This window comes from Cnephaeus nilssonii (genome assembly GCF_951640355.1).
Source record: "Cnephaeus nilssonii genome assembly, chromosome: 16".
Lineage (NCBI taxonomy): Eukaryota > Metazoa > Chordata > Mammalia > Chiroptera > Vespertilionidae > Cnephaeus > Cnephaeus nilssonii.
Window position 1 is genome coordinate 31,578,783 of NC_137087.1, and position 19,752 is coordinate 31,598,534.

Genomic DNA, 19,752 nt, shown 5'->3' on the forward strand with positions numbered 1-19,752 from the left:
AAAATATTATAGGCTACTTAAGCACATAAATAAAAATTGTTTTTTAACTCCAGTAGAGATGTAATAAGAGTCTTTTAAATGACAGAATATATTTAAAATGGATGTAGTTGTGTTATTTTCCATGTCTTTAATAAAATACATTTGCCACTCTTAACCTGTTATTTTGATATTTAGTGTCAGATAATGAAAACAATGTTTAAAATGGAAATATACTTAAAATTTTATTTAAGAAAGATGATAACTTTTATCACTGTTAATGTTTTATTCATTTATTTTCTATAGCAGCTTTCTTTTTTCTTTTCAACAAAAAAGTCTGAGGAAGTAATAGAATCTGTGAAAAGATTTTAATTCCATGGGAAGAAAAAATCATCTGCAACTTGAATACTATCAAAAAGTATATACTATGGGTTTTCTGTTTTCAGAAAAAAAATAACATACAGTAGTTTTAGGACTTATCATTTACTGTTCTTTGTTCTCATACACTAAGCCAGTGGTTGGCAAACTCATTAGTCAACAGAGCCAAATATCAACAATACAACGATTGAAATTTCTTTTGAGAGCCAAATTATTTAAACTTAAACTTCTTCTAACGCCACTTCTTCAAAATAGACTCTCCCAGGCCGTGGTATTTTGTGGAAGAGCCACACTCAAGGGGCCAAAGAGCCGCATGTGGCTCGCGAGCCACAGTTTGCTGACCACTGCACTAAACCATCAGCAAACTCAGCTGGCTTTACTTTCAAATTATATCTTTTATCCAGTCAATTTTTGGCTTTTCCAAGGCTACCACCCTAGACCTAGCCATCACCATCTATTGCCTGGACTATTGCTTGACATTCTAGCAGATCTTCCTGCTTGCAGTCTTGCCCACCTGCAGAATATATTCACCATGTATATCACAGTAATCCTTATCAAATGTAAACCCTATTAAATGATTCTTCACATCTCAAACCCTAATGGTTTTTAATCAGGGGTTGCTATTTTTTTTCTAGAAATGACTAGAAAATAAGTATTTTAGGGTTTGTGGTCCACATACAATCTCTGCTACATACACTTTTTGGGGTTTTTTGGATGTTTTATTAACAAACATTTAGAATGTAAAAAATATATAGACTGGTTCATACGCCATGTAAAAAAAAATCAAAAGTCTGGACAATGGTCAAAAGGTCATGTGTAACCCCATCCAATTTGCATCCAATTTGGCTACTGCTTTGACATCATCATCTATGTGGTTCCCCATCATTCTCTGCCCTCAAGGTGCATCACCCTCTCACTTTTCTTTGATCAAACAAACTTACACTTCAATCACATTTTTGCATTTGATGTTCCCTCTGACTGAAATGCTCTACCTCTAGATAGTCACGCACTGACACTTTTACTTCTTTCAAGTTTATGCTCAGATTTAAGTCCTAAGAATGCCCTACCTTATACACCGCCTTAAACAGCACCCCTAGTTGTTATTGATTAATGTTCCCTGATTTATTTTTCATCAAAGCTCTTTTTTAAAGTGAATTTTGAAATACAAACTTTTAGTTAAAATGTAACACAGAGTGAAAGTATATAAATCAGAAGTGTATTGCTAGGTTGAATTTACCAAAATTCACAAACTCATATAAACAACATCCAGATCAAGAAACAAAATTTCCTAAGCACCCAGGATCTTTCTGATGCTCCATTTCAGTCACTACTCTCTATAAGTATCCAGATTCCTGATTTCTAACCCCCCAAATTAGTTTCCATGAATATACTGTTTTAACAGTATATGCATGGAATTATACAGTATGAACTCTTTTTCTTTCAGTTTTTTTTTTTCAGTCAGTATTTGTGAAACTCATATATATTGCTGGGGATAGTCATAGTTTGTTCATTTTCCTTGCTTTATGCTACTCCATTTGTTGTACCAAGTATTTTGACAAAGTCTCAAAATATTTCTAACATCTGATTAATGAAGAACATAAAAGGAGAATATGCATACTGCCTAAATAGTTGTCTCAATAATTCCTAGTTACATATCTCTATCTCTCCTCCTTTGTTGGGCTTTGTCTTGGAGCTGCTGGAAGCTTGAGGAAGCTGCCTCAGTTTGTGGGTGGGGAAGGGTGGGGAATGATCCAGAAATCATCTGCTTCCACCACTTTCATTTCAGCTGAGGAGACCCACAAGGCCAAAAAGAAGTGACACATTCAAAGCCTCAGCCAGTTCAGGGGCATAGCCTGGCATTGCTCACCCACCCTGCCCCCGCTGCCCACTTCTCAGGACAGCAGGGGCACTCTGGATCCTAACAGTGCTTACACTGGTCCCAAACCCTGGTAAGGGAGCCCAGCTCTAGTACTGCCCTGTTACACCCTGAGGGAAAACTGCTGGAGAATGAGGATGGAGGCATTCCCCCAGCATTCCCACCACTCCAGAAACCTGCACTTCGCACCTGGCATCAGGGCCAGGGCGCCCTTGGTCATTGCTATCTAGTGTCTTAAAGTGGTGCTCCACCTCACTTTGCTTCTAAAGCCACCAAAAGTTCCTTGATCTTTAGCCGCTTTCTCTCTATCTGCATTGTGCACTGTCTTGCTGAATGATTTCCTAACTTGAGTAAACACAAGTTCATTTCTACCAATTAAAATGAAATTTCTTTTCTTCCAATAGAACCCTCATTTTCTCCTATCTTATCTCCACAGACTTGCTACTGCTGTGCGTTAACACAGTAGTAGTAATGATATAATTTTCCGTTTACTGAGAAGTTGCTATTTAATAGACACTGTTCTAAGTGATTGACATATACCAATTCATTTAATACTACAACAGTGTGAGGTAAGATGTTCTTTATTGATCTGTTTATGGATAAAGAAAGTTAAACCAGAGGTTACATAACCTGCTCAAGATTACAGCTATTTTGTGACAGAACCAAGATTTATCCCAGATTGTCTGATTTCAGATTTTGTGTTATTGATTAATATGATTTATTGTGTGCATGTGCCAGTATATGTATTTGTGTGTGCATGTGTGTTTGTGTGTGCGTGTGTATGTGTGGGCTGTGGTGGTAAGAGAAGGTAGGTGCCTTAATAGTAGATAAAGATAATTAGAACTAAATCTCATACCCTAAAATCAGGTTTATTTTTTTTGTAGTATTTTTATTTGCTTCTTATTGGTGTCATTTGTTTTGCTTTGTTTCCAAATAATGATAAACTTTTGACCATGATAGAATTACTAACTTTGCAATATACATCCTATATATGAACTCAGTATTTCCATACTAGAAAAACTTGAACCTCATAGTGCCAAAGACCTTTGGCAGATGCTTCTATGCATTATAATACCCACTTCATCATGCCAAAACTCTGGACCTTCTCTCAATCACAAATAACCTCTGAAGGAAGGACAGTCCTGCCAAGAAAATGAGATCATTGCAGATTTAAATCCAGTGAGGGGTGGGAGGTGGATAAAATATTTGTAATAATACTAAAAATTTTATTACGACATCTAAAATTTGTAAATGTGATAGGATACAGCTTAAATGCCTATTTAATAAAAACATTACTTTCTTCCCTAACAAAAAGGACTTTAAATCAATATTCAACTTCTGAAAATTATAAAAATAATTTTAAACTAAATTTCATACAACCCCTCCTTAAATAGTACAACATGAAATACCTTATATAATAAAAGCCCAGCGACTGAATGGTGGAATGACCAGAACGACTGGTCAACCAATTCCTATGACATGCACTGACCACCAGGGGGCAGATTCTCAATGCAGAAGTTCCCTCCTGGTGGTCAGTGCGATCCCACAGTGGGACGCCACTCGGCTGACCAGGATGAGCAGTGCTCCCATAGTGTGATTAGCCGCTCAGAGGGCAGGTCCACAGCCGCTTGGATCAGGATGAGTGGTGCTCCCACAGCGTCCAATCCCTGCAGGCCATGACCCCCACCAGTGCACAAATCCCATGCACCGGGCCTCTAGTATCATATAGAAACTAGAGGCCCAGTGCACGAAATTCGTTCACGGAGCGGGGTTGTCCCTCAGCCCAGCCTGTATCATCTCCAATCTGGGACCCCTCAAGGGATGTCCGACTGCCCGTTTAGGCCCGATCCCGGTGGTACAGGCCTAAACTGGCAGTTGGACATCCCTCTCACAATCCAGGACTGCTGGCTCCCAACTGCTCGCCTGCCTGCCTTCCTGATTGCCCCTAACCACTTCTGCCTGCCAGCCTGATCACCCCTTAACCACTCTGCTGCCAGCCTGTTTGCCCCCAACTTCCCTCCTCTGCTGGCCTGGTTACCCCTAACTGCCCTCTCCTGCAGGGTTGATCACCTCCAACTGCCCTCCCTTGTAGGCCTGGTCCTTCTCAATGGCCCTCCCTTGCAGGCCGGGTGCCTCCCAACTGCCCTCTCCTGCTGGCCATCTTGTGGGGGCCATCTTGTGTCCACATGGGGGCAGGATCTTTGACCACATGGGGGCAGCTATATTGTGTGTTGCAGTGATGATCAATCTGCATAGTACTCTTTTATTAGATAGGATAGAGGCCTGTTACAGGGGTGGGGGCCAGCTGGTTTGCCCTGAAGGGTGTCCCGGACCAGGTGGGGGTTCCCTTGGGGTGTGGGGCGGCCTGAGCGAGGGGCCTGTGGTGGTTTGCAGGCCAGCCACGCCCCCTGGCGACCCAAGCGGAGGCCCTGGTATCTGGAATTTATTTTCCTTCTACAATTGAAACTTTGTAGCCTGGAGCAGAGCCAAGCCTGGGGCTCTGGCAGCCATTTCTGTGGCAGTTAATTCACCTTCTACAATTGAAACTTTGTAGCCTTAAGTGGGTGAGCCCGGCCAGGGTGTGCGGAAAGCTTTGCTTCCCCTGTTGCCGGCGGCAACCCTGGCCTGCTCTCTCAAGCTCCATTCTGCCGCCATTTGTTTGAATTTGTTTACCTTCTATAATTGAAACTTTGTAGCTTGAGTGGAGGCTTAGGCCTGTAACGGCTGGCAGAAAGCTTGGCTTCCTCTGTTACCTAGGAAACCTTGCTCTCTGTGGCTGTAGCCATCTTGGTTTTGGTTAATTTGCATACTCGCTCTGATTGGATGGTGGGCGTGGCTTGTGGGTGTGTCAGAGGTATGGTCAATTTGCATATTTGTCTATTATTAGATAGGATAATCATAATGCCCTGTATACAATTATATACAACATAGTACCTGACGTGTTAGGAACCTCAAATTTTGCTCTTCTTTAAATGGTTCCAATTTTTTAATTAAAATATTAGTATGCTCAGATAATTATTGTCAGTAAAGTAAATATAGTTCTTAAAAACTAACATGAAAAAGGGCTAATGTTCAAGTCCATATAAACAAGGGCTTGTATGCAGACAGACACAGTCTGTAGTAATTTTGGTTCAAGATGCCAATTTTGTCCTAATATAAGACCTGAAATGCAGTAGCACTATAAATGGAAAAGGATTATATATTAAGATCTTTTCATAAGACAGTACAAATTAAACACACAGTTTAAATATAACTCAGGAAATTACTTTGGAAAACCCATTCGCTTAATAATTATAAGCTAAAGAGTCTGGTGAACCCATTATTGCCAAGTGTTAATATTTTAAATACTACAAACATTAATATAAAACACCACTTTGAAACTAAACATATTAGAATAGAAATTTGTCTTTCTTTTTGTTTTCTCTCTTCACAAATACATGTTAGAAACCTTGTCTTATCAGGTTTTTCTATTTCAAACATTATAGCTGCAAAGACACTATGATGTAAATGCTTTTTGAAGCCATTCTTTCAAAATAATTTTAAACTTTCAGAATTAAAAAAAGGCATACAGTTATTTAAATATGCTTAACAAAACTCAATGAATTGTGAATCATAGAATTTCTGACTATTTTCTTTAATCCAGCTTGGCTTTAACTTGTCTTTTTCTTGCTGGTTGAAATGGTATTTCCCTCCAACTTCTATCATCTCCCATATGTCAGGCCTCAGCTTAAATATCACGTTGCAGACCACTCTGCCTTGCTACACTATCTGAAGTAAGTCCCAATTCCCAAGCCAAGTGTCTATTTTAGGCCCAGGCATGATGGCTTAAAAGCCAGTTTCCTTCAAATGATTTTTTTTCCTATTTTTTTTCTGAGTGTATTTTCCTCTATTAATTAAATGTGAAAGCATGGACTCCATAAATCTCTGAGGAGGACCTAATAGCATCAGTCCTATTAAGTGACCACTCATTTTGGGGTGTGTGGCTGTGGTGGACTGTGTGGTGGGTTGAGGTCTCAGGACATACGGCCTAAGGACCAGGGGCTATGTGGCTATTCCGTGGTCTTCCTAGGAATCTGGCCATCAGGTCTGTCCTGGTGAAGCCCAGCTATGTTCTGGGACCAGTTAGAGAGGTGGGTGCGGGTGCCAGGAAGACCTGTGGTCTGTCTGTTGTGTGGACTGACTATTGTAGATGTTATATTATTATAAAGATTTGTAAGGAGTTTGGTTCCAGTGTACCCGCTGTGTGGGTCTAGTTGCCATGGAGGATAAAAGTGATTAGTTGCTGCAGACAATTAGTGGTGACAGACCTTCACTGTCATTTGCTGGAGCCCATTGTTTCTGTCATTCTAGTTTTTGGGTAAGTGGCCATTAGTTCTCTCTTTCTCTCAGTATTTTGTGAAGCCATTTCAGGACTTGTTCCAGACTACTTCACTCTCTGAATCTCTTCAGTGATTCACAGGTGTATGTGCATTTATTACATTCTCCCTTAACTTACAGTTATATGTGGGCAAGAGTCGACTGATCTCTTAGATTGGCAAACTCTCCTAGAACAAGGATTTGTGTCTGTTACTCTTTGTGTTTTTTCACAATTTTGACATACTTTGACAGGCAGTATTTGATTGAAATTGATAGAACTTTTCACATCTAAATTCCAAACCAAAATGTACTTTCTAATAATAAAAATAAACAAGTATCAATTTTAAAATAGATTTCATGTCACGGTACTCAAGAAGAGTTACGCAATAACATACTATTAGTGAGGACTTGAGAACATAATTCTATTTTTGTAACAAAGATAAAACTATTTGTAAAATTGGATGTTTTGATTTCCATGATGTGTTGACGAACTACAGTATAATATGTGAAATAAGAAAGTTTTGAATGTAATAATTCATAATTGCACCTGTTAACACTTACATCAAAATAATTTTATATGGATGAAAATATTTCGTACACATTTTCTTAATATATAAAAATAAATAGAAATCAATATCTAATCTCTGTACTAAAGAATTAGTTTTCATTTTGAAGGAAGAAAATTAAATGCAAATGAAAAAGATAGGTTTTTAGTGATAGTCATTTAACATCTATGTCAAATGCTATAAGACGCAAGAACAGGGGAGGCCAATTTTTGCCTTTACCATTTTAGGGTGTTATCATCTGGGCCTGAGAATTAAAATGACAGAAGACAGGTTAACAGAAGTAAAGCATACACATTTATATAAATTTTACATGACATAGTGGCCCTCATAAGGAAATGAAGCCCCAAAGAAATGGAGAGACCAACATGCTTTTTAGTAGATTGAACAAAGAGAGACAGTGTGGAAAAGTACCTATGAGAGGAGGGTAATGGGAGAACAGATAATTTTAACAAGGTCACCTCTATGGAATTCTCTTGGTCTCATCTTTTGTGACCAGAAATATGATTTAGGAACTTAACTTTTGTTTATATGCATTACCCCCATGGTAAAAATTGGTTTTGTTATGCATTTCACTTAAAAGCACAATTTCCAAGTACCTTCCTGAGATTATGTAGGGCTTACTATAGATAAAAGCAATGAGTAGATTGACAACATTGACAGTTTTAAGAATATCAAGCTCATTAAAACCTTCAACTCCATATGTATTTAAAATATCCAAATTAAAAATGCCATAATAGTTTTGCTAAAAGATAAATGGAGGCATATTAATAATTTTGAGAGTCTGAGCATTTATTAATTCAAAGCTGGCGGTGCCTAAACCAGAGATGCTCAGGAGTGCTCCACCATCAGGAGCTCAGGAAAAAATTTTATAGAGAAAAGTCATACAACAAAGTCAGGAAAGTATTGCTTGGGTATAGCTTAGAGCCTAATGGCTGTTTATGATTGGTTGCTCTTAGCCTTTGATTTTGTAAATTTAAGGTGTTTACAGGCATAGATTTTTGTTTCTTTACATAGGCCATCAAAACCTTAGAGCTGCTTCAGTCCAGTGACCTTCTTGTCGAATTGATTTGTTTTCTGCAATTGAATTTAACTATAATTTTCTGTGAGACGGGATAAATCTGGAAAGGTGGAAGAATAATACATGGCATGTAAATGTTTACAATCCTTTAAGAAAGGTATTTATATGCTCACCCTTCACCCATATCCCTTCACATTACCTAGAGACTCATACTCATATATATAATCCTTCCAACCCAGAAGTCAACTCCATTCCTGTTTTGTCACCTCCCCTCATAACAATGTAGTTCACTAAGGACTCCTGGGCTTTGACAAAATACAGAGCTTTTTAAAAAAAATTAAATTATTTATTGTTTAAAGTATTACATAAGTCTCCTTTTCCCCCCATTGACCTCTCCCTGGCTGCCCCCTCCAAGCACATGCCCTCACTGCCCCCCGCCCCATGTCCATTGGTTATGCTCATATGCATGCATATGGTTGATCTCTTACCCCCTCACCACCTTCTCTCATAGGTTGGACAGTCTGTTCAATGCTTCTATGACTCTGGTTCTATTTTTGTTCATCAGTTTATGTTGTTCATTATATTCCACAAATGAGTGAGATCATGTGATACTTATCTTTCTCTGACTGGCTTATTTTGCTTAGCATAATGCTCTCCAGTTCCATCCATGCTGTTGCAGATGGTAAGAATTCCTTCTTTTTTATAGCAGCATAGTATTCCATTGTGTAGATGTACCACAGTTTTCGAATCCACTCATCTGCTGATGGGCACTTAGGCTGCTTCCAAATCTTAGCTATCGTAAATTGTGCTGCTGTGAACATAGGGGTGCATATATCCTTTCTCACTGGCATTTCTGTTTTCTTGGGATATATTCTTAGAAGAGGGATTACTGGGTCAAATGGAAGTTCCATTTTTAATTTTTTGAGGAAACACCATACTGTTTTCCACAGTGGCTGCACCAGATGCAAATCAAAACAACAATGAGGTACCATCTCACACCTGTCAGAATGGCTATCATCAACAAATCAACAAGCAACAAGTGCTGGAGAGGATGGGGAGAATAAGGAACCCTCTTGCAATTCTGGTGGTAATGCAGACTGATGCAGCCACTGTGGAATACAGAGCTTTAATTGGTCATTGGAGGCAAAGAAAAAGATTAAAAATGTAGGCAGGAGGGAGGCTGGGGGAAGGTCAATTGGCAAAAAAAGACATATGTACTACTATTTGTAATACTTTATACAATAAAAAATTAAATTAAATTAAAAAATAAATCAAAAGGTAGGCAGGAATTCTACAATGTTTATTTATTACCAATTACAAAGCATACTCAGTATCTACAGAATCCATACATTTCCCCAGCTCTTGTCAAATGTAGCTAAATGGATGTTTGGATGGGAAAGGGTGAACTGGAATCTGAATGATAGGATACAGCTTAAATGCCTACCAGTTCATTTGCTGAAAGTAAGCAAATGAACTGGTCTCTGCATTTGACAAAGCTGGATGTTGCTTAAATTTTCACAAGAAAACATTTTTTTGTACATCTTTATATTTCAAAGGCTTTTATAATTTGTGAAGCTGTTTGCAACTTACAGAAGAACAATGCTTTTTTCTAATAAAAGCTTTCTCAAGCAAAGACTAAAAGAAAAACATATTTTAACTGTACATATACTTAAAACCTGCCTTTGTTTTAATGTACATACATTTAATGGAATGTACAGCATTCTTTCCCAGATCAGTAATCATATATTTATTCACATAAAAATCCCAAAAAACTCAAGTCTCCTCCATTGTATCACTCTGTTTTATTAGATCATGGCTTAAAATATGTTGAGAATTTATGAAACTGAATGAAGTTGTTAGGGTGATGGTAAGAAAAATGAAACAAACAACAACATATGACTTATTAGAAATTTTAGAACACATCTTGAACCTATAAATGTTGGGTGAAAAATGTAAGCTGGAGAAATAGTAAATTTTTACTTTGAGATATCATAGTGTATGTAATGCATTTTTTCATGTTTGAATTTTTGTTACATTGTAATGCCATAAATATTCTATAAAATGCAATTTAAAAAATGGTGTGTTCTGTGTGCACTATCTAAGCAGGAAAAAGTAATGACAATATGCACACTCTTGAACTGTTCTGAAAATGATTTCTTGGAGTTACTGTAGCATGCTGGGTATTAGAAGGCCTTTTAGATTTCAAATGATTTATAATATCCAAGTGCTCTGAAATGGCCATTCATTGAACATTTTGTTATGCAAAATAGACACAAAGTTATTTGCAAAGTCATATATTAGTTACTTTGGTCACAAATAAAACCCTGTTCTCTTAGTGGCTTTCTCTAGGATTACATGCCAATCTTTTCCTAAGCTAAAGCTGTTTAAAAAAAATTAAAGACCTTGCCTTCATTTGAATATTTTCATTCTCTTATCTTGAAAGAAACAAAAATTATAATATTTTGACTAGATGAATACTTAGGTTTAAGCAATGCTATTAATAAATAATTATAAGGTCTTAGAATTTCTTTTAATTAAAAAGCATCATATTTTTGTTACTTAAAGTTTACTAATACAGGTGTTTTTTTTCTGAAATATAAATTTATTCTGATTGACAATACACATTTATATTTCTTATGTCAGTAAAAATAAATCAAGTTTCTTAAGGTTTTTAAGGAAAACAAATGCAACCTTTTTAGTCTTTTGAGAATCTCTAGATTTTTAAGAAGGTAAGTAGTCATAATATCTATTTCACAGCAACCAGGGAAATTTTATTTTAATATTTCTAAAAGATTAAATTAGGTGTAATATTTAAGACTAGAAGCCCGATGCATGAAGATTTGTGCAGAAATGGGCCTTCCTTTCCCTGGCTGCTGGCACCCCCTTTCCGCTCCAGCCCTGGAGCCGCCTCTTTCCGCTCTGATCCCGCCTTCCCACGCTGCCCAGAGGCCCTGAGCATGCAAATTAACCTGCCCATGCATACAAATTAACCCACCATCTTTGTTGGGTTAATTAGCATACTCAGTCCTGATTGGCTGGTGGGCATTGCAAAGGTATGGTCAATTTGCATCTTTCTCTTTTATTAGTGTACATGGTTCTCTTAATTCAAGAAAGTCTTTTCTATGTCTGAGTTCTTATTTGATCTTTTCCTGTTTGGTTAAATGTACTGCAGATATGTGACAGTTGTGCCACGCAATCACCACTACTCAGCCCTTCCACATCTTGAAACTATATAAACTATTTACTTAAATCTTACACTGTAGACATAAATTCTTTTTTATAATTCCCCAAATCTATGGTTGGTGATGTGTTAAAAAAAAGTGTAATTTTCAATAATTATTTGGTCTTTGGAAGTATAACTTTAAAGTATATTCACAATCATTTAAAATTAAGTTTTCTACATAATTATAATATGCTGAAATTATACAAACTTCTGTTTCATGGATCCCTGCCTCCTCACACTGGATCCATTAAATACTTTCAGTTCATTTGCAAAGCTTCTACCGTGTCTGCTATACATTGTAACACATGTAATCATTACTCAGAAATAATGGTAACCCCACTTTTTACCAGATAGAACCAAAGTACAGTGCAGTATGGTTTGTTTAGAATGGGACTCAATTCAGGTTCATCATTTTTCAGGAATATAAAGAAGTCCTAAGTTAAATCTAGCTATTTGTCTTTGAAGCTATACTCAGAACCCATGTATAGTCAAGAAGTCACTGTATAATTATCTTCTTACTTATTGTGCTTATTTTGATTATATAATTGAGAAAATCAATTTTATCCAGTCTATAATATCCTTTTTATAGCTGTTATTACAGTATGTAATAACAAGAGTTTTCACATGTGTTCCATGGAGTGTTAGAGTTGTGTGAAAATGTCCCAGATGGTACTAAGGGCCTAGAGAGGGCTGAACAAGTGATGGTACAAATTTTGAAGATCCTACCATACCCCATTGATAATTTGCCTGAAACTGTTCAGCTGATATGTTTTATATAAAGATGTTAAGTTTACATGTTATTGTGAAAAAAAATAGAGGAATATACAGCTTACTTTTTTTTTTAATTTAGAATACTCTTCTTTCTATTTAATTAAAGTTATATATTTCCTCAGCCCCAAAGAGTTATAAAATTTGCTTTTATACATATTTCAATTTTTACTTTGTGTGTGTGTGTGTATATATATATATATATATATATATATATATATATACACACACACAAAATTTTCAAAATTTGAATTGTATGTTCTAGATTTTTATAATTATCTCCTTTCTATTGATACTGTTTACTTGCTGCTGTTTGATATAGATGATTTTAGAAGTACTGTTTTAAAATCCTATATAATAAAAGGCTAATATGCAAATTGTCCCCTCTACCAGGAGTTTGACCAGGAGTTCGACCAGGGGGTGGGGCCGGCCTGCCAACTTCCCGTGTCCCCTCCCCCTGGCTGGCCCGGCCTGATCAGCTGTGATCAGGGCTGGCTTGCCGGAACCCACCCGTGCATGAATTTGTGCACCAGGCCTCTAGTGTTTGTATATTTATCTCCATTTATTCAGTAGTTCACAAGCAAAGTTTAGTTGTGAGCAACAAATAATTATTATGTTTTTCATAAATTAAGTGCATCTGTCAACCTCATATATTCTCCAGAGGTTCAGGGGAACCTGTTTATGCATTTAAAAGAAACTATAGCTATTTTCCTTTATTTTTAAACCTATTTCTTGATATATACTTTATGCAGTACTAAGTACAAAAGTAAGAGCTTTGAATAATTCAGATAAGTTCTTTAACATTGAGGAAAAACTTATTAGCAATAAGTAGGAATATTAGCAATACCAAAAATGTGTTAAGATTTTACATTACATTATCTTAATATTATCCATTTCTCATTTGAAAAAGCACAGATATGAAATTTGTGAACCTAAGAAAATAATGGTATGGTATAATATTCTGAGAGCTAAAATTGTGTTTCCTCAAAAGTTAACCTTTAGTCTATATAACTCTTCTTAATTCTCTTGGATCTATTTACCATATATAAAGCACCACATTTTTAAAGTGTCATTGTGGGAGAATTTATACTGAACTTCTTAGGACTCTAGTCAAATGGCATAAAAACATTTCAGGAGGAAGTGTTCTTTGTTTCCTAAGTAAAGAATTAAGCTGGAGCATGTATGAGAGTAAGCATTCTGAGAGTTAATTTTTAAATCAGAACTGGGCTGCTTCCAAAACTTACATTTATGACTACAAGATTTACTTTTCAGAATTTGCAATACTTCAACACAATCATTAGTATAACCTGTAAGAAAATGAATTGTTCTTATGTCCTGCACTTTAATAAAGTCTTTGCTTTTGATGTGGCATTGAGTCAATATCTCTATTCTATAGGAAAATGGAAATAGCATTCGCTAGAAACAGTTGAAGTTGCCAGAACCAGTAATTGACACAGGGACAAGACACAGGGGTGAGTAGTAGTTACATTTTTCTTAAAATTATATTCTTCATACTAGTAGTTTGCCTTCTCCTTTGAGGAAGAACAAAATATTGCATCTGTATTTTATATTCAGTTCATTAACTGTATAGAGTTTAATTTCAAGGTATTGCTCAACTGCTTTATACAGGTATATGTATTCTGATTCACCTAAGCAGAAAGAAAGAAAATAGTTAATTGCAGAGTTTAAAAATGTTTCTTCCTAGAGAAGTGAGGTACCAGTATTTTCTCGTTCAGTACATTTAACACAGCAAACCTTCTACCCAGTTTAGATTTATTCTTCTTCACTATCTCCTTTTCATGGAGGACATTCTGGTGGTAAAGAAGTAGACACATTGCATCCATCATCATGTGTCAAAGGGCTATCAGGTCGATGGCTCTTTTTGAACTTGGCTGTTTCAGAAAACTGTAGCCAAGTATTATAAGCAGAAGTTTGTGACATTTTCAGAATGAAATCAATTCTCTTTTATGTGTCACTGGAATGTGGCTTGTGCTTTGATTGCCAAAGAAATGGTTTTTGAAAGTTTGGAGTAACAAAATAGGAATTAAGATCAAATTTGACTAATAATATCTTCAGTGAAAGGAAGGAGAGATGTATTTGAGTGGCCTGCTAATCTTTTAAATCCATTGGAGTAGAATCAGAAATAGAAACTTATGGAAGTTGGCATAGAAATAGACAGTGTCTTCCAAATTGAGATAGAAGTCAGTGAAATTTATATTTAAAGTTAAACGTGGAATATGATATTTCAGAAAAATAAGTGCTTTTAAAGAATAAATACATAGTTGTAATCTGCAAAAAAAGATATTGTGTGCATACTTATGCCTACTCTCACTCCCAGACGAATGTAGCCTCCAGAAAGGTAAAGAGCCTGTCTCTTTTGTCCACCATCAACTTTATAGCATCTAATAATGCTATGGCATAGGAGGCACTCCATAATTATTTGCTGCCTCCATATTGTAAAATATTAAAAATAACAATATTTTTAGAATGCTATATTTTTACTATGTTACTTATAAATGTGACAAAAAAATTGTTGGAAATTTATAGGATTTTGAAAATGAGCTGAAATGATTTTCTCTTGTCAGTAATTACAATTTCATTTTTAAAAAATTTGCTCAATTTTAAAAATGCTATAGTTTTTTTAAATATATGGTACATAACATATGTCGATGTTATGTATATTTAAATGCACGTGAGGTCTCATATTTCCATCAATAGCTGTATTCTGCATATACGCATTCTTAATTTTCTATGGAACAATATATTCCATATAATAAAATTTTCATGTAAAACAATATGTAATTAAAAAAATAAAAATATTATCTTGCCGTGGCTGGTTTCACTCAGTGGATAGAGCATCGGCCTGCGGACCGAAGGGTCCCAGGTTTGATTCCGGTCAAGGGCATGCACCTTGGTTGTGGGCACATCCCCGGTGGGGGGTGTGCAGGAGGCAGCTGATCAATGTTTCTCTCTCATTGATGTTTCTAACTCTCTATCCCTCTCTCTTCCTCTCTGTAAAAAATCAATAAAAATATATTTTAAAAAAATAAAAAATTATCTTGATGATGAGTGCATTGAAACATTAAAATGATAATTCTAAAAAGATTAATTTCATATTCAAAAATTTCTATTTAAAGGTCAAAGTAAATTTCAATTCATTTTACCTCTCAGACCATTCAAAAAATATAGTGTAACCATCTTATTATTGAAATCTTGTTAACATATTATTAACATATTGATTCACCTGATTATATGTATGTGTGGGTAGGTGGATAGATAGATAATTCTAAAGCAGTATCAAAGTTTCCAGCACAAATGCTCTCATATCCAAAAGTTATTCTCTTTCAGTATAATAAATTCTTTCAAGGGTAAAAATAAGTATTCTTCATGTGTACCCACTCCACTCCACTTGTATTGTAGGAGTGTGTTCAAATATTGATTAATAAAAATTAGGCTATTATAACTGTATTGTACTAGAGGTGAAAAAATATCTTTAAACAAGTATAATACATATTTTAAGAGTCTATGCTAAGTGAAATAAGACAATCAAAGAAAGACAAGTATCACATGATCTCCTCCATATGTGGAATTTAATGAACAAAGTAAACTGTTGAACAAAATAGACCCAGAGACCTGGAAGCATGGAACAGACTGATTGATCTCAGGAGGAAGTGGGGTGTGGAGTGGTGGGCTGGAAGAGATTACCCAAAGAATTTATAAGCATATATGCATAACCCATGGGCACAGACAATAGTGTGGTGGGGCTGGGCTTAGAGGGGATTTATGGAGGGGAAAATGGGACATATGTAATACTTTCAAAAATAAAGATAAATAATAAAAAAGACACATTTTAGTTTCCCCTTTTTGAGATTTTAGGATAATTCTTTTTCTGTTTGTTTGGGTCCTGACTTTAGTATAAAGAAAATCTCTTTCTCTCCTTGAGCAATCTGTACACTCTCAGTACTTTTATGTAACAAATTAGTGAGAATACAATCAAGTTGGAAAGGACTTATATGTAAATTTGCAGAAAATTCCTCAATGTATATTTTAACTACCTGTTTTCTAAAATGTCTTCCCTATGCTCGGATTTCATTACTTAATTTGTTTTATCCTAAAGCATTTTGTATTTTATTTAACTATTTCAAATAATTTTTTGTAATTAAGTGTTATATTAAATAAATACACTTACCAGGTAAATTATTCAGAGAAATATTTACATGTATGGGTATTGTTCGTCTTGTCAATTACACTAATAGGACAAGGAAGGAAAACATTGATGAAAGAGAGTATTTTATAAGCCATCAATGAGAGTACACTCAGGTGATTAATACCATTACCAAACTAGGGGGATAAAGTTTCTGGAGTATGTTAGCACTCAGACTGGACTTGTCAGAGATTTTGCTCTCTTAAAAGCTTATGTTGGATAACATCAAACAGAGAAACTGAGGATCAAGTTGGCACCTGACTCCGAAGCCAGAAGAGTTTTTATTGTGCCATGTTGTCTCCCATTTGATGATAGAAAGGCTTCTGGTCTAGGCTTTGAATAAATGAGTTGTATTATTGCTAAATCTGAGGTGAATCTTTATATAGTGAATTTACTTTTGTGAGATCATCTTAGTCTGAAGCATACATGTGTCACTTTAGCTACAATTATTTTATATCTACTAATGGCTTAAATGAAAACAATGACTCAGTAACTTGTGTACAGTTCTAAGTCAGGGAAAATAATGCATTTTGATTTAGCATCTTTTTTATATCATCAACATGTTTGCTCAAGCTGAAGAAACATACTTTGTTTAAAGGGGCATAAGTGAGGCAAACTGTGTTTTCTATGGGTGTATTGAGGTTGAAGGAAGCAATAGTTTAAGAATTATAAGAATATATAGAAAGTAGTATTACATCTAACAGGGTTTATAATTGTATGTACTAGAGGCCCGGCGCACGAATTCATGCATGGGTGTGGTCCCTTGGCCTGGTGGGCGATCAGGCCAATCGGGGCCAATCAGGGCTGGCCAGCTGGGGGGCGGCGAGGGCGGGACAGGAGGTTGGCCAGCCAGGGGGAGGGACTGTGGGAGGTTGGTTGTGGGAGCACACTGACAACCAGGGGGCAGTTCCTGTTTAGCGTCTGACCCCTGGTGGTCAGTGCATTGTCATAGCGACAGGTTAATCAGTTGACTGGTCGTTTGGTGGACCAGTCATAATAGTTGCTTAGGCTATTTTTATTGCTCCTAATAATGTTATAGAACCACATTTTTACCTATTTTCATGTTCTGTCTAGTGTTGTTTTTTGCTGGGAACCAATTCCAGCATGTAATAATTATAAGAGTTCCATCAAAAGGTTGATGGGACTTGGGTGGCTCAACAAGGGCAAGCCACATATGTAGTTACCTGTTGGAAACAGCTAAATGGCACTTCCCCCAAACCTGAATAGGATTGTCTGCTGCCAGACAGCTCAGGGCATTTTATTGCCTCCTGTTGACCAAACACCTGAACAGCTGTAGGCTATTCCCCAAACTGACAATGATTCTGTAAACCCTTTGAAACCTTACCCTTTGAAGTGTATATTTCCACCTTGCCTTAGGACAAATTGTGTTTAATAAATACCACAGGGTCCTTAGACAAGGCAGTCTTTAGCTCCTTCAGCTGAAGATACTCTGACCCCCAATGCCTTTCAAAATTATCTTTCATCTCCGGACTCTTTAATCATCTATGTGCAGCCCCTTTCTCCAGAATGCTGAACCCTTTGTAAGGCTGGGAAAAGAACCCCGACAGTTTTTTCTTTATTTATTTTTACTTTTCCTGCATCTTATTTTTTTTTATTGATTAAGGTATTACATATGTGTCCTCATTCCCCCATTGCCCCCCCCCCCCCACCCTCCCACTCATGCCCTCACCCCACTGGTGTCTGTCTCCATTGGTTATGCTTATGTGCATGCATATAAGTCCTGTGGTTGATCTCTCCCCCTTACCCCCAGTCTCCCCTACCTTCCCTCTGAGGTTTGACGGTTTGATCGATGCTTCTCTGGATCTGTTTTTATTCATCAGTTTATGTTGTTCATTATATTCCACAAATGAGTGAGATCATGTGATATTTATCTTTCTCTGACTGGCTTATTTTGCTTAGCATAATGCTCTCCAGTTCCGTCCATGCTGTTGCAAATGGTAAGAATTCCCTTCTTTTTTTTTTTTTTTTTTTTACCACAGAGTAGTATTCTATTGTGTAGATGTAGCACAGTTTTTTAATCCACTCATCTGCTGATGGGCACTTAGGCTGTTTCCAAATCTTAGCTGTGAGATAATACAATTTTAAATTGAAGATCAAAGGTTCTCCCTTCAAGTCCATTTGTGGCTGTTTAGATGTTAATGACCCACTTCACTCAGATAATTACCACCTAACTTGTTTATAGTACTAGGTATGCTATAACCTTGACACCAAGGAAGCTTAAGTGGTCCTTTTATCATGGGCCAGGGACTTTTGCTAAGTGGCTGAATTGTATCAGACAAAAATCACTAGTACAATAAGTGAATTCACAGAGAGTTAAATATCATCAGAAGAGGGCAATACTAGAGTTTTAAAAGAAAAATTGCAATTCAGTTAATTTTTTTCTTGCACTTTTCTAAAGCAACGTTTACCAAACTGGTAATCCTCAAATCACTGGGCCTAAATATAATCCATTAAAAATATTCCTATGGTCAAAAAAACTGGGGAGGGGGGACAGGAAATATGAAAATCAGTAATACATAATAGGAATGCATGTAATACATAATAGGACTCATAGGCTCAGGGAAGTCCTGTCTTAAAGGAAACTTAAATTTGATTTTTTTAACTTATTTGACTTGCAAATTACTATTGCGTTTAACTTTCCCAGTAACAACATTTTGTAAACTTTTTTTCTATAAGGGGGCAAATGGTAAATATTTGAGGCTTTCTGGGTTGTCTGAGCTTTGTGGTAACTACTCAACCCTGCCTTTGGTACCAAAGCGGCCTGGCCTTTGATCTTACATAAATAAATGAGTGTGGCTATGTGCCAATAAAACTTTGCCAAAACAGCCAGTGGCCTAATAACCCTGCTAGTGACACTCAGAGGTGCTTTGGAAATCTGTTTCTGTGATGCTTCTTTATTCATAAAGACCAAACGCTCTAAAAGTTAAGTTTCAAGGTCATAACCCATCCTCTTTTCTGACTATCATTTTTGACAAGAATGGAACCGTAAGGAAGGGTGTGATGAAGGGAACCACGTTTTATAGAGAAATAAACTCTGTTAATGTTGGTACTTGAGGCTGTCACACCAACATCAGTAGACTCTGGTCTAGGTATTGCACAGATACACTGAATCACAAACTTTCCCCGCCCTCAATGAGCTTCATGGTCTAGTGGGAGTGATGGTGATAATTTTGCAGAGGGCAAGGAATGGAATTAGTACACAAAAGTATAATAAAATGTATAATATTAATATCACATGAGCAGTAAAAGTTTCCAATGAGATGAAAGGAAAAATTATTTTTATTACTAGTACCATAGAAGAGATATTGCTGCAGATAAGATGATACCTAGACTTCATCAGGCTATTATACAGAATAGAGGATAATG